This window comes from Alosa sapidissima, chromosome 21 (assembly GCF_018492685.1).
Source record: "Alosa sapidissima isolate fAloSap1 chromosome 21, fAloSap1.pri, whole genome shotgun sequence".
NCBI lineage: Eukaryota > Metazoa > Chordata > Actinopteri > Clupeiformes > Clupeidae > Alosa > Alosa sapidissima.
This window is the reverse complement of record NC_055977.1, coordinates 30,777,639-30,792,890: the sequence shown is the minus strand read 5'-3', so window position 1 is coordinate 30,792,890 and position 15,252 is coordinate 30,777,639. Positions and strand designations below refer to the sequence as shown.

General features: G+C 39.3%; 1 protein-coding gene across 2 annotated transcripts in view; it reads right to left on the bottom strand.

The window, feature by feature from the left end:
• The window catches only part of slco2b1 (solute carrier organic anion transporter family, member 2B1), a 205,535-nt gene extending 197,037 nt beyond the window's left edge, over nucleotides 1–8,498 (bottom strand). Inside the window, exon 1 of one of the 2 annotated variants that reach the window (XM_042076135.1) lies at nucleotides 8,398–8,498. The gene's annotated coding sequence lies outside the window, so the exon portion shown is untranslated. The remainder of the gene's footprint in view (nucleotides 1–8,397) is intronic. The other variant, XM_042076136.1, reaches the window with a different exon arrangement.
• Nucleotides 8,499–15,252: the final 6,754 nt, after the last annotated feature.

Sequence of the window (15,252 nt, the reverse complement as noted above, 5' to 3'; positions counted from 1 at the left end):
TAACAAATTACCTGCACTCCAGAACACAGAATCTGTTGCAATATTCTGATGATCGGCGATGATATCGGCAAATGTTTGTTTTCCAAAGTAAGAATTTCACTTCACCATGCACCTTCGACAATGAATAGCTCATTAGGCCTACACCTGTTACTGTTAAATGTAGGCCTACCTGGTATCATTACAAACATTATTCTGTGTCCTAAAACTGGCATATTTTATGGCATTGTGTCATGTAAGTTCGTTGCAAAATCTAGAGAAATGTGTGAGGTGGTCAGCGGGGGACAATTGAGACACACATTGGATTGTGTTATTACTTGAACATTCCACACTATCCACAGCTGTGGTAGGCCTATCAGGGGCAGGAGGATTACTGTTAGTGCAGGCTTTATATAAAATTCTTCAACAGAAGGCCTCGAATGTTGTCTTGTTTGTGGAGAGCTTTGCTTCGCTTCTGTAATCTCGGCTTCATTGAAAATGAGGGCTTCCCTCAATGACCCTCCGAGAATAACTAAAGGTTGAATGAATGAATGAATGAATGCCCAAAAGGCCTGTGGTTTGCGCAGCCTACAGTAAATAACAAACCCGCCAGAATGTGCGTTATGATGCTTTTTTACGAGCAAGATGTTTTTGGTACCCTACGCACACTGCATGTTCTTAAATAACAATGATCATCAGTAATATTCGACCATTCATTTGGGTAAATGGGCAAGCGTGACCACCTTGCTACACAAGGACGGAAGATGATGAATAACTGGGGCCGGTATTCACAAAGGCTTTTATCTTACTACTAGGAGTAGGCTACTCCTAAATCGCACTTAAAGATTTTAGCTTGGAGTTTTCTCTTAAAGGGGAACTTGGCAACTATTTTAACGTAATAAACCCGTTTAGAAATCATTTGGATGGTTAAATGACCTGTTCCGGTGAAAATGGTGACTTTTCCCGCTGCCCCTAGCGTCCCCAGGCGGAAAACCAACCTTGCAACATTGCAACTACCGTCCCGGAAAGAGAAGTGAGAAACAAGAAACTCGTTTTAAATCGTGTTTCTTACCTTGTAACATCCACATTGTCTGCCAAACTTATGCCAACCGTTTTGCTAGCTTGTAAACAAATCCATGTGCTTTATCGTTACCTTTTTCCACAGTTTGAAATAGCATAATGCACAATTTCTCCAGCAGAGGCGGAAATCCTGCCAAGTTTCCCTTTAAAAGTTATTCACAAAGCCTTTCAGACAACTCCTAAACTAGGAGTGAGTCTTCGTGGCTATAGATGACGTCATTACTCATGCACGAGCTTGACTGAAGTGACCACCTTGATTGGCTGACGATTGTAACGCGGAAATTCCAAACACCTCTCTTCCGATGATGAGTGACAGGTGACAGGTCGGAGAATGCGTGCGCTACTCAAGTAGTGCGAAGGACGGAAGATGATTAATAACTGAATAAAAAGGCCTAGCCTAAATGAATAAAGAGTAAGGCAAAACAAATAGCCTAGTAGCCTAATGAAACATAGGCCTATGGATTGATGTAGTAGCCTACCTTTGCAACATTATTAAATTAATCTGTCACCATATGCCTAGGCTACTTTTGCGAAAGAGGAGAACATTTTAATTTGATTCACAATGAAACGTTACATTTCATTTACATGTTAACAATGAGTAGTTTTGGTTGTTGTTGGTGGCGTTATTGCATCCCTTTTATGAATGCAAAATTGTTCCCTCGCGATTGGAAGCTCCTGTTGCGCATAGGCTACACATTTCAAAACATCGCAACGTAAAATGCCACAAAAAAGCTGTTTATGAATAGGTCTTAGTGAGTTAGGAGTCCTCTCGACTTAAGCTGTCCCAGACTTAGGTGCTACTTTTAGGTCTAAAATGCTTCGTAAATTACTTTTTGTGAAAAAATTAGGAGTCCTAAAGTTAGGAGTGAAACGCCCATTAATTTTAGGAGTTCCTCCTAAATTCGCCAGTTAGGAGCTACTTTTAGCCTTAAAATTCTTTGTGAATACGGCCCTGAATAAAAAGGCCTAGCCTAAATGAATCAAGGCAAAACAGTAGTAGCCTAATGAAACATACGGATTGATGTAGTATCTTTGTAACATTATTAAATTATTCTGTTACTATGCCTACGTTTGAAAAAGAGAACATTTTAATTTGATTCACAATAATGTTACAATTAATTTACATGTTGGCAATGATTAGCCTAGTTTTGGTTGTTGTTGGCGGCGTTATTGCATGTGAGTTATGCCTACAATGCAAAATTGCTCCTCACGATTGGAAGCTCCTGTAGCTGCATAGGATTTCAAAACATGGCAAAATGCCGCAGGTTTGTGAATAGGTCTGTGAGTAAGGAGTCCTCTTGACTTCTTTTAAGAAGTCAGAGGTGGTGTGATTTGTTAGGGGCAGGGCCGGATTAACTGGGCACAAATGTCTGATGGCCCCCCTTCCCCCCAGCCAACGTGAATCGGGTGGTTAGTTAATAGGCCTATCGTGAAGAATTTTCCTGCCATCTAAGGCACGAGCGCTTCTGTGAGGCCAAGCCTCACCAAGTAGCTTGTTTGTTTACAACTAACATTCCATTTAATTAAACTGCTTTATAGGCTATGCCGAAATAGTTTTCAACATTTTAAATATTTGTGTCGGGTGAATTGAAATGTTCTCAAAGTAGCCGTATGGCTGAAAGCTGCTTGGGATCCCCCCGTCAAGCAATATAACCATACAAACGCGCTTCCTGCACTCATTGTTTCAAAAGGAGTAATTTTGGCTTTGTCAGAACTGAAGAGATGTGGACGGCACGGCAAGGTATGCCCAATGAAAATAAATTAACGCAACGCAACACAACACAGACCCCGCTTCTCTCGCGTCAATCACTGACAGTAACCTAGAATAAATGCATGGGGAAAAACACTTCCCCATGACAAAGACATCGTAAAACACTGAAAGTTAATATTTTGTCACTAGCAACATACATCTGTCCTTTGTTAAATGTATTATGTTCCAAGTAGCCTATGCGTAATTCTGCTTCATAAAGTTGAACAAATACATTTGCTTATTTCACAGAAAAATATAAATAGCCAGTTAGGGTCTACAGTGCAGAGTTGGTAAGTTATGGTAGGCCAACTTGCAGTGAACATACAAACAGGGGAGATTTTTTCTCTTGTAGCTGAGTAGCCTCAGGTGCGCACTTAGACATAAGGCCGAACATGCAAGCGCCAATGAATCGTGCTCTCACGACAATCACGCCGTTAAACTTAAATAGGTTAACATCACTCTAAGTTCGCCTTCAAGCAAGGAAAACGATGATTTGAAGACATCTGTTTCGTTGGAAGGGCAAGGGGTAGCAGCAGGGCAACACAGAGACAGGCCCGATGGCAGGGCTGTTATGAGAGTATTAAAATATGGGATATTCTACGGGAAAACATTAAAACGGCAAGACAGCGGGGGAAAGTTAAAATACGTGATAAACACGGAAAAAGTTGGCATGCATTGTTTCGGTCCCCGTGCACTGGGATTATTTGTCATATTATTAATCACATATGATTCATTTGTGAAATTGTGCAAACAGGCGCAACACATTTGAAAAGGAAGGACTGGTAGCATGCAAGCTCACGGGAAAGATTGATTTAACATTATCACAGTGTGTGGCTGTGGCGCGGGCGGAAGACAGCGACAATTGGCAGGGGAGGGTCATGTATTTTTTAACAATTCTGTCGGAGGGTCATTGAACAATTTCTAGCAGGCAAGAGAGGGTCATGCAACTTGCAACTGAAGCACTCAAAATTCCTCCGGTGGCCCCTTCAATAAATAACGAACAGTCCCTAGATTGCTGCTGGGCTACATGTCTTGGTTCATGTCTGTTAACAACTCATTGCCGTCAAACGCATAGCCTATCTCGCGGTTGCATCCATTACAAACAAACATGCAATGTGAACCGTCTGGGATTGGGGAGCGCACTAAATGCTCAACTGAATAAGCACGAAGTCAAACCTTTAAATGAAAAACACTCTTTAATAATAAAAAAATAAAAAAATAAACCGCTAATGAAGTAAACTTGTGACCATCAAAAATCGTTTATCGCTTGTAACTCCGTGATAACAGGACGTATAGGAAGGCATTTGGCTGAGCAACGGAGGTTAATATGCTCTATATTTTGTCCAAATGATGTCTGTCTATCATCGTTGCACTTGGAGAAAACCAGAATGTTTAATTTGTCCTGCGTTTTAATTTGTCCTGCGTTTTTTCTACGGCTGCAAACAGGATTCACTCGCAGTTAACCAAATATTTCTTTATTAGGGCAGGGCAGGCATATTTCTGGCTATTAAATTATTTCTAAACCAGTCTGCTAAAGTCTGTAGTGAAGTCTGTGTAGGGTTTTCCAGGCTCCATTTCTTTTTACGAGACACCCTGCTCACTTGAGCCATCTACCGGTTGTTTGGGTTGTTGCAGCGTCTCACTGGAAAAATACAAATTTAAGTCGCGTGATACCGCGTGATCCCACGCGCGGACCGCGAGTGAAGCTGGCCAAGTCGAAGCACTGCCCACTGTAGATAGATACTTTATTGATCCCCAGGGGAAATTCAAGCTAGAGTTCTGTAGGGTGACAGCCGCAGGAAAGAAGCTTCCTCTGAACCTGCTGGTTCGGGTGCGGAGAGACCTGTAATGCCTCCCGGAGAGGAGTGGGGTGAACAGTCTGTGGTTGGGGTGAGAACAAAGAGAAGTCTTTGATGATGCTGCGTGCCTTACTCCTGGATGGCCTCGATGGAGGGGAGTGAAGAACCGGTGATGTGTTAGGTAGTTTTAACCACCCTCTGCAGTGCTTTTCGGTCGTAGGCAGAGCATTTGCCATACCAAACTGTGACACAGTTGGTGACGATACTCTCGATGGTGCAGCGGTAGAAGTTCACCAGGATCTGAGGAGACAGATGGACCTTCTTTAGTCTCCTCAGAAAGAAGAGAGCGTTCTTGATCAGGGTAGAGGTGTTGAGGGTACAAGAGAGGTCCTCAGAGATGTGAACACCCAGAAACTTGAAGCTGGTGACATGTCCACCTCAGTCTCGTTGATGCGAATGGGGGTGTGTGTGCTAGCTTTAGACTTCCTGAAGTCCACAATGAGCTCTTTGGTCTTATTGGTGTTGAGAGCCAGGTTGTTGTCAGTGCACCACGATGTTAGGTGCTGGACCTCCTCCCTGTGAGGCCATCTCATCGTTGTTGCTGATGAGACCAATCACCGTAGTGTCATCTGCAAACTTGACAGTGGTGTTAGAGCCATGTACAGGTGTGCAGTTGTAGGTGAAGAGGGAGTAAAGGAGAGGGCTCATCACTAATCCCTGTGATACACCATTAGTCAGGGTGATGGTTGAGGTCGGTTGGTTAGGAAGTCCAGAATCCAGTTACAGAGGGTAACTGATGCCATTGATGGCCACCTCCTTGTTGTCCCCATCAAAGCGGCCATAGAAGTGGTTCAGCTCATCAGGCAAGGAGGTGTCGGTGACAGGGTGGTTGAGTTAGTAGTTTTATAATCTGTGATGGCCTGGATGACTTGCCACATGTGTCGGGGGTCAGAGTTGTTTCTTGAAATGATCCTCAATCCTTTGCTTGTGGTTGTGCTTGGCCTTTTCAGATTAGCCCTGGATGAGCTATAGGCTTGAGCATCACCTGATCTGAATGCGATGTCTCGTGCCTTAAGCAGGAGTCTGACCTCACTGTTCATCCATGGCTTCTGTAGGCATCAGCTATGTTTGTATAGACATGGTCTAAAATATTATCTTCTCTTGTGGGGCATGATACATTTTGATGAAATTTGGGCAGTACAGTCTTTACATTTTAGTGGTTGAACTTACTTAGCTGCTTCGGGATGCAGAGTTTGTTGTTTACTGATAGCAGTATGCAGTTCTTTCATGGCAAGCATCCGGTGGTATTTAGGCTCCTACTACAGTTGATGTAAACTTTCTGGGCAGATAGAAAGGTCTACACTTAACCATGAGATACTCTAGGTTAACTGAGCAGTGACTCTCGGTGATGGTGGTGTCCATGCACCACATTTTGTTAACATAAATGCACAAACCTCCACCTCTGGTCTTACTGGAGTCAGCTGTTCTGTCGGTACAGAAAATGCAGCATCCAGCTCGATAGCGCTGTTGGGTATTTCACTGTTAAGCTAAGTTTCTGTGAAAATCATGAGGTTGCAGTCCATAATCATTCTGTGTGTGGTGATCTGCAGCCAGTTCATCCATCCATCCATCCAGCCATGCATTTCCTAAAGGAAATACCAGTGCATGCAAAGTTGTTGCAACAACTAGGGTGGTTGATAGGGTGTTACTAGGGTAGTAATTGCGGCTGTTACGCTGTTATCTCCTTAAATTGTATATTACCCCGCAACCATTGCATATCTATATTGCTTGTACGGGCAATTTAATGTCCTTGTTTTTTATATTATATATTATATTAAAAAAATAACATATTTTTGTTTTAATCATGTGATTCCAGTTCATAACACAGCATGCTAATTAGTATCCAATCATGTCTGTGTATTTTTTACTTCTAGATTGTCTTTTATCAGTGGATTTAGCCATTTTATCCCTTTCCCTAACACAGACTCGCATTCTTAATCTTAAAATCCTAAAATGTTAAGATCCACTAGAAAAACATTGAATTTAAAGGATTTTTAAAACATATTTCAGAAAGAGTTGCACATGCTATTTAAATGTTTAATGCATGAAATAATCATCCCCCTGTTTTCCATAATTTCCACCTCAAACCACTGTTCAATGACGAGGAAGGTTGAGTCCAAATATTATATCGGAAACTTAATAAGTGTAATTCATGGTCACTTTTAAATATTATTTTTATCAGGCATTATTTCCACTCAGGCTGTTATTTTTTGCAAAATTATGCCAAATAACTAAAAATGCCATATGTATGTGTATTTTGGATTGTCCTAAGCATAGTATGCTTATATAGGCCAGAAGACCTTTTCCACCACAGTCATTTCAAACACAGAATGAGCTGATAATGAGCAAAACAAAATGCTTTTCATGTAATTTCTACCACAGAATGATCATCCCAAACTATTTTTAGTGAATAAAACATGATTTTAAATGCCAAACACTGATTTAATTTTTTTCAAGAGTAAAATTTGGTGGAATGGTGTAGCATGCCCCAAGGATGAACCCATTGAATTCTGCATTGGATCCAACTCATGCTGTGGATCCACAAATTTAGTTTCACTTTTGCTTCCAGTGCGAGATACGGCATTTGGCATTAGTGGAGATGTCCACACCTCTTATTCTTTCACATCATGCCCTATACACAGTGGCAATAGTAATTCTCTGTGGTTTAAGTGTGTGGAGGTTGACCAGAATGTCTAAAAACATAATTTGTATAAAACTCAGACCACAAAACCCCCACCACAAAGAATATGTGTATGTTAGTCCATGTCAGTCAAGGCTAACAACTTTCTCTCTAAGTGTTTTCTTCAAAGAAAAGGGGGGAATGGGTATATACTGTACATATCAATCATATATAAATATGAATTCATTTCATTCATTATGTCTTTGACCATTATCTTTGACATGTTGAGTGCTTCAGCACTATCTCAGCGACCTCTCACTGACAGTATTAAAAAGACATTCAGTGTAGTGGCAGCCTAAATGTTACATATGAAACAAGACAAAGGAGTTTGCTTGTGCAGATTATAGAAAAAAATGGTTTAAATGAGAAGATGCAACAAAAAGATGAAAGTTACACTTCATATTGTACTGAACTTATTCGTTTAACAAAGCTTTAACAGGTTTCACTCAATGTGCATGTGCATTGTGTCAAATAGACCTAGTTACTTGTAGCAACATGCAGATTATAAACCCAATGCTTTGGAAAGCGGCCAAGAAATTTACAAACCTGTCAGTTAACTAATAGTAATATAAAATGAACACCAACAACACAGCAAATGAATGCATAAAGATTTGTTGAACAACCTTAAGGACTGTAAACAAAGCGTATCGCCCTAAATGAATAGCAGTAAGTAGTTTCAAATCAAAACAATGTTATTTACCTTACTATAGATTATATAAATTCTATCTAATCCTCAAAGACTCTGGTCTATATAACATATTTAATAATATAGTATGCCATAGTATGCTGTATTATGTCTTGTCACCAAACATGGTTGTGCATCTATTACAAACAGAAGGATTGAAAGCAAAAAAGGAGCTTGGTCATAGTGTTTGTCATTCAAATGCTATGTTCCATTCCAAGTTCCCCATTAGCTTGAAAATAGCCTAGGATACAGGATATGCCTACTTTCTATTTGTCATGTTAGTTTCTGAATGTATTAATAACTAAGTGAGGATAACTACAATAGCAGTAATGTTGTCAAAAAATTAAAACATTCACTTTTAACTTACAGTTCTGTATGCTCAGTTCACACAAGGGCATGTGCCTGTCTTTTCTGCCAAATTCAGAGAGGTTGTGTTCTAGCCTGCACAAACTTTTCACGGGGAACACAAGGAAGTGGGCGGGATTATTGTTCCTGGACAATTGTTGCACAACTTCAACTATGTCCATACTTTCCCTAGTGAATTGCCTCCTACACTGGTGGTAGAGTGTTCTCAAAACTACAAAAATGTGTGAACAAACACAGTTTACTGTTATATTTCAGTTAATATAGTTAATGTAGCTACAACCACATCAAAACTAGTTCATAATTATGTTTTTCCTCTTTGTTATTGGCCGGATACCATCACACTTCACAAAGTTTGATAGGAAATATTTTGTGTTTGTGTCCTCAAATACGAAATACTGTGCTTTTTGTGTTTTTATTGCACGTATAATCTGATGCCTACTCAAATAAAAACGATATCCACACCCACACACACTAAAAGTATTTTTACAGGAACAATAAGATGAGCTTTGCATATATTGTATAACTAGATGTACAGTACTGTAGTTCAAGTTTAAGAAGTTTATTGTCATGTACTGATAAAAACAACTATTAGTCTATTAGTAATGAAATTCTTGTGCTCAAGAGCCAGTTTAACTTTAAAGAATAAATTAAGCAATTTAGCAATTAGGAAAGTATATTGTATGGGGGTATGGTGTGTGTGTGTGTATGTGTGTGTGTGTGGGGGGGGGGGGGTACCTATGTGTGTGGGGAGGGGGTATGTTGTGTGTTTGGGTGGGGGGGATGATAAAATGTGTGTGTATGGTGTGTGTGTTTGGGGGGTATTGTGTAATGGTGTGTGTGTGTGTGTTGGGGGGTTAGTGTATATGTGTGTTGGGGGGGATTAAAGGGGTGTGTGGGGGATGGGGGTGTACCTGTGTGTGTGTGTGTGTGGGGGGGGGGGGGGGTGAATAAAAGGTGTATGGGCAGTGGTTAAATTGGCTTTTGTAGGGAGGTGGAGCCCTTATTTACGATGAATGGTCATCATTCAAAATTGTGCCATAAAATTACTTTATGGGCTCTATCTTAACGATCTGAAAAGCAAGTATGAAAACGCAACATGCAAATAGCTTTGTGGGCGAATCTTGGGCGCTGTTGCTATTTTACCTGCGGGATAAATGACTGACGCAAATCTAAAATGGGGTGGTCTGAAGTAGCTACATTACTCATGGGTGTGGTTTGGGTGTAACATGCAATAAACCAATCAGAGCGTCATCTCACATTCCCTTTAACAACAGGCGTGCTTGTTCCATAACGGATTGCTGTTATGATGGCGGATTTGCCAGGCGCTGCCAGAAACGGTTCACAGCGCTAGTAGAGAACAGTTTGCTATTGATTTTTCCTCTAGACAAAATGTAATACATAAATGTCACAAAGACATACTTTCCGATGTTTTGGGATCACTCTCATTGAATCACGAGGTTATGAATGCATGGTAATATTTTTGCAATGTAATCTGACATTACGTCACTATAGATAATGCAGATCTTCTGTCAGATAAGCTCTCCTCTTCCGTGCTGCTGCTGGGGCATTTCTGTTAAATGGCATGGGCATGCAGTTCAACATCACATCTCCTTAAGTCCTCTAATATTTTCTAATTTATGTCAACAACACATCCGTGATTCGTGGAAATGTGTACGCTAGATTTATGCCTATTTTTTCACATCTTAATGGAGACCACACGGAAATGGGAACTGCGTCGTATAGATGAGAGGAGCAAAGTGTGCGTTGCGCAGCACAGGCGGCCAAGCAAGCGCTCCTGCAGGTGTAAGGTATGGCCGTACCTTACCATCGGGCAACTCAGCAATGAGAAACAGTTTCCAAGTTGACCTAACTTTCCAACTCTGCACAGTATCCCATTAACTGCATGACAGTAGGCTATTTACAATATTATCTGTAAAGTAAGTAGAGTTTGTAAACACGTTATCATTAACTTAAAGTGCCCATATTTTGACTATTTTTTTCAACAAGTTCAAATAGGTCTTTGAGTTCCAGAAAACATGTTTCTGAAGTTGTTTGGTGGAAATAGCGTGTAGGAAACGATTGTTACCTACCTCTATTCCCTCTGTTTCAGCCCCTTCCAGAGTGGAGAAGCCCCTGGCTGCTGCTTGCAGATCGGGGCTGGGCTCAATGTGGGACGCTTGTTAGGCTAACACTAGGGCCTACTGGGTAGGGTAGCCTATAATGCATAGGGGAGAACTGGTAGCCTACAATTGTAACAGCGGTACAAATGTATCAATGTTTTATTCTCAAGATATGGTGTAGCTACGGAAAGATCATAGCATGTAATTCTTACAGCCATCCAAACATGAATGGTCTACTTAATGCGACCAGAGATAAAAAGGTGCAAAATTCAAGCATCGAGATTTTTTTTTTTAAACCGCAACTGTTTGTTTAAGTTTGCTTCGTGAAATTTGAGCGTGTGGACTTCAATCACATGTCATTCATATCTTCAGTCCCTCTGTTTCAAGTTAACATGAGTGCCATTTATATAGTCATAGCAAATGCAATTAAATGAAAATAAAAACATGACCTGTGCGGGTCAGTTGTAACCTGTCTCTATGGCAAAATGAACTGATTTTTTTGCGCAACACATTGCGAGTTATGGATTTTCATTTTTGTGCCGCGATCACACCCAATTAAAGTTAACAGAGCAACTTGAAATATCACTGTTGGACCAAATGCTTCAGACATGTAAGAAATAAGCAGTTTATCAACTATATTTACTGGTTTTATCAAGTGGACCAAAATAAGCATAAAGGTGAGCTATCATAACACTGTGACATATGGTCTGCAATGGCTAATGCAATAAATTAGATTTAACAGTCATACATTTGGACTTTTTTGTTGATTTTATATGAAAACAGAAGCTCTTAGTTTAAGCCAGCTGGATTCAAGATTTAAGAGCTGTTACATTCATGATGATATACTGTACCGCACTTATTTATGGCTGCGTCAAGGTTGTAACAAACGTAGGCCTACATGCCGCTGTTAATTAAAAACATGCACATAAACAATAGGCTAGGCTATATAGAGGCCAATATTATGTTATTACAGTGCATGAAAATGCACTGTACTGTTCTTCCTAGTCATCTTCTTATTATTACAGTGCATGAAAATGCACTGTACTGTTATTCCAACTTTTCTTATTACAGTGCATGAAAATGCACTGTACTGTTCTTCCTAGGCTTCTTCTTCTTATTATTACAGTGCATGAAAATGCACTGTATTGTTCTTCCTAAGCTTCTTCTTATTACAGTGCATGAAAATGCACTGTACTGTTATTCCAAGGCATTTTATTATTACAGTGCATGAAAATGCACTGTACTGTTCTTCCTAGGCTTCTTATTACAGTGCATGAAAATGCACTGTACTGTTCTTCCTAGGCTTCTTCTTATTACAGTGCATGAAAATGCACTGTACTGTTCTTCCTAGGCAACTTCAACAACTTCTTCTTATTATTATTCCGCTTACCACTTTTTCCGTACGCAATTTCTCTTGAACAGTTTAAAGGAGAATTACGGTGTGATATTGACCTAAAGTGTATTGAAACATGATACCGAGTGTGAACGTATGTCTCATAGCCCATCTCGGCTTGTCCCCTGCACTCCAAAATCTGGCGCTAGTTAGCCGATGCTACCAACAGCTTTTTCAATAGTGGTGCTTTGGCATCGGGCTAGCCATGCAAATAAATCACTGTTTTACACCCATTCACTGTTTTACACCCCTTCACGAAGTTTAGCGTTTGCAGCCATCTTGAATTTAGTCACGATAAGTCGAGCAACGAGTGAGAATGAACAGGTATGATAAGGGATCAGATTCCAAAAATAATTCAGTGGAAATGCATGGATTCTAGTTGCTGCTACTGGAAGAAACTGGAATCCATGCATTTCCACTGAATTATTTTTGGAATCTGATCCCTTATCATAACTGTTCATTCTTACTCGTTGCTCGACTTATCGTGACTAAATTCAAGATGGCTGCAAACGCTAAACTTCGTGAAGATACTGTCTGTATCGTCTTGTAAGTAAACTACCAGTGCTTTTTCAAAGTTCTCAATGTCTCGTTTTAAATGTCAGGGCCCTCGGAAGTCTACCAATGAAGTGTGGAGATACATTGAGCCTCGTAAATGGTTGTAAAACAGTGATTTATTTGCATGGCTAGCCCGATGCCGAAGCACCACTATTGAAAAAGCTGTTGGTAGCATCGGCTAACTAGCGCCAGATTTTGGAGTGCAGGGGACAAGCCGAGATGGGCTATGAGACATACGTTCACACTCGGTATCATGTTTCAATACACTTTAGGTCAATATCACACCGGAATTCTCCTTTAACTTAGAAACTTCATTCAAACTTTGTAACATAGGTATTCAAACAGACCAAGCTGCTATGTCTTTTCAACTTTGAAACTTTTATACTTTTTTAACTATTAAAGAAAAACTTTTTAAAAATCGCCATAGACTTAACATTGCCGATTATGACATCATAATACGGCCATTAAGCAATTAGAATCCTATGGCAGGTGTTCGGGCCACCTGGATCAACTGCCAGTCTCAGGCTTTAAGCATACAAACTGGCCCTATTAAGACTACACATCCTGTTCAACTGCTTCCTCTACCAAAAACGGTTTCAAAATAAAAGTCCTCACTACAATATTTCACTGTTAAACAATTTAACCCTTTAAACTACTGAACTTTTTAACTGTTCAGCCATTGTAACTGTTACTTGTCATCAACTATGACTCCTACCCATTGTAGCTAGTCAGCATGGTTAGCATAGTTAGCAAAACTGCTAAAAATGATTAGCTAAGTTAGTTAAGTAACATGGTTAGCATAGTTAGCGTGTTAGCATGCTAGTTAGCATAGTTAGCATAACTACTAAAAATGATTAGCTAAGTCACATGGTTAGCATAGTTAGCATTGTTAGCATGCTAGTTAGCATAGTTAGCATAACTACTAAAAGTGATAAGCTAGGTTAGCTAAGACACATGGTTAACATAGTTAGCATGTTACCATTGCTAACATAGTTAGCATGTTTAGCAAAACCGCTAGAAAATGTTAGCTAAGTACCATGGTTAGCATGTTAGCATTGCTAACACTGCTATAAAACCTTAGCTAAGTAGCATGGTTAACATAGTTAAAAATCTTAGCATAACTGCTAGCAAACATTAGAGCCATTCCAACTTTCAGTTATCATCAAATATCTACCTATACACAGCCATTAAACTATTTGAATATCAACATTCATTAAACTTCCAGTCTGTCAACAACTTTTTAACTATTTACCTTCAACTTTTAAACGGTCTACTTTTAAATTATCATTAAACTATCTATTAAACTAGCTGTCTATCAACAACTTTTAAACTATCTACTGTCTATCAACAACTTTTAAACTATCTACATTCAGCTTTTAAACAGTCTACTTTTAAACTATCAACTTTTATTAAGCTATGCAACCACCATGTCTATCCTAGCATCACCGTAGTAACCATCTCTGTATTATCTGTTTTAACTATACATGATATTTTACATCACAACTTTAGCATTTTCATGCACTGGTAATTCCCTGGAATTGCATTTCTAGTTACAGTGCATGAAAATGCACTGTACTGTTCTTCCTAGGCAACAACTTCTTATTACAGTGCATGAAAATGCACTGTACTGTTCTTCCTAGGCAACTTCTTATTATTATTATTACTCCGCTTACCACTTTTTCCGCACGCAATTTCTCTTGAACAGTTTAACTTAGAAACTTCATTCAAACTTTGTAACGTAGGTCTTCAAACAGATCGGGTTGCTATGTCTTTTCAACTTTGAAACTTTTATACTTTTTAAACTATTAAAGAAAAACTTTTTAAAAATCCCCATAGACTTAACATTGCCGATTGTGACATCATAATACGGCCGTTAAGCAATTAGAATCCTATGGCAGGTGTTCAGGCCACCTGCAGCCTCAGGCTTTAAGCATACAATCTGGGTCAATTAAGACTACACATCCTATTCAACTGTTTCCTCTGCCCAAAACTGTTTCAAAATAAAAGTCCTCACTACAATAATCCACTGTTAAACAATGTAACCCATTAAACTACTGAACTTTTTACATTCAACTTTTAAACAGTCTACTTTTAAACTATCATTAAACTATCTATCTATTAAACTAGCTGTCTATCAACAACTTTTAAACTATCTACATTCAACTTTTAAACTATATACATTCACTAGCTGTCTATCAACAACTTTTAACTTGTCATCAACTGTCAACACTTTTCATCAACTATGACTCCTACCCACTGTAGCTAGTTAGCATGTTAGCATTGCTAACATTGTTAGCATTTTTAGCAAAACTGCTAAAAATGATTAGCTAGGTTAGCTAAGTAACATGGTTAGCATAGTTAACATGCTAGCATGTTAGTTAGCATAGTTAGCATAACTACTAAAAATGATTAGCTAAGTAACATGGTTAGCATAGTTAGCATGCTAGTTAGCATAGTTAGCATAACTACTAAAAATGATAAGCTTGGTTAACTAAGTCACATGGTTAATATAGTTAGCATGTTAGCATTGCTGACATAGTTAGCATGTTTAGCAAAACTGCTAGAAAATGTTTAGCAAAACTGCTAGAAAATGTTAGTTAAGTTAGCTAAGTACCATGGTTAGCATGTTAGAATTGCTAGCACTACTATAAAACATTAGCTAAGTAGCATGGTTAGCAGAATTACAAATCTTAGCATAACTGCTAGCAAACATTAGAGCCATTCCAACTTTCAGTTATCGTCAACTATCTACCTATACACAGCCATTAAACTATTTGAATATCAACAT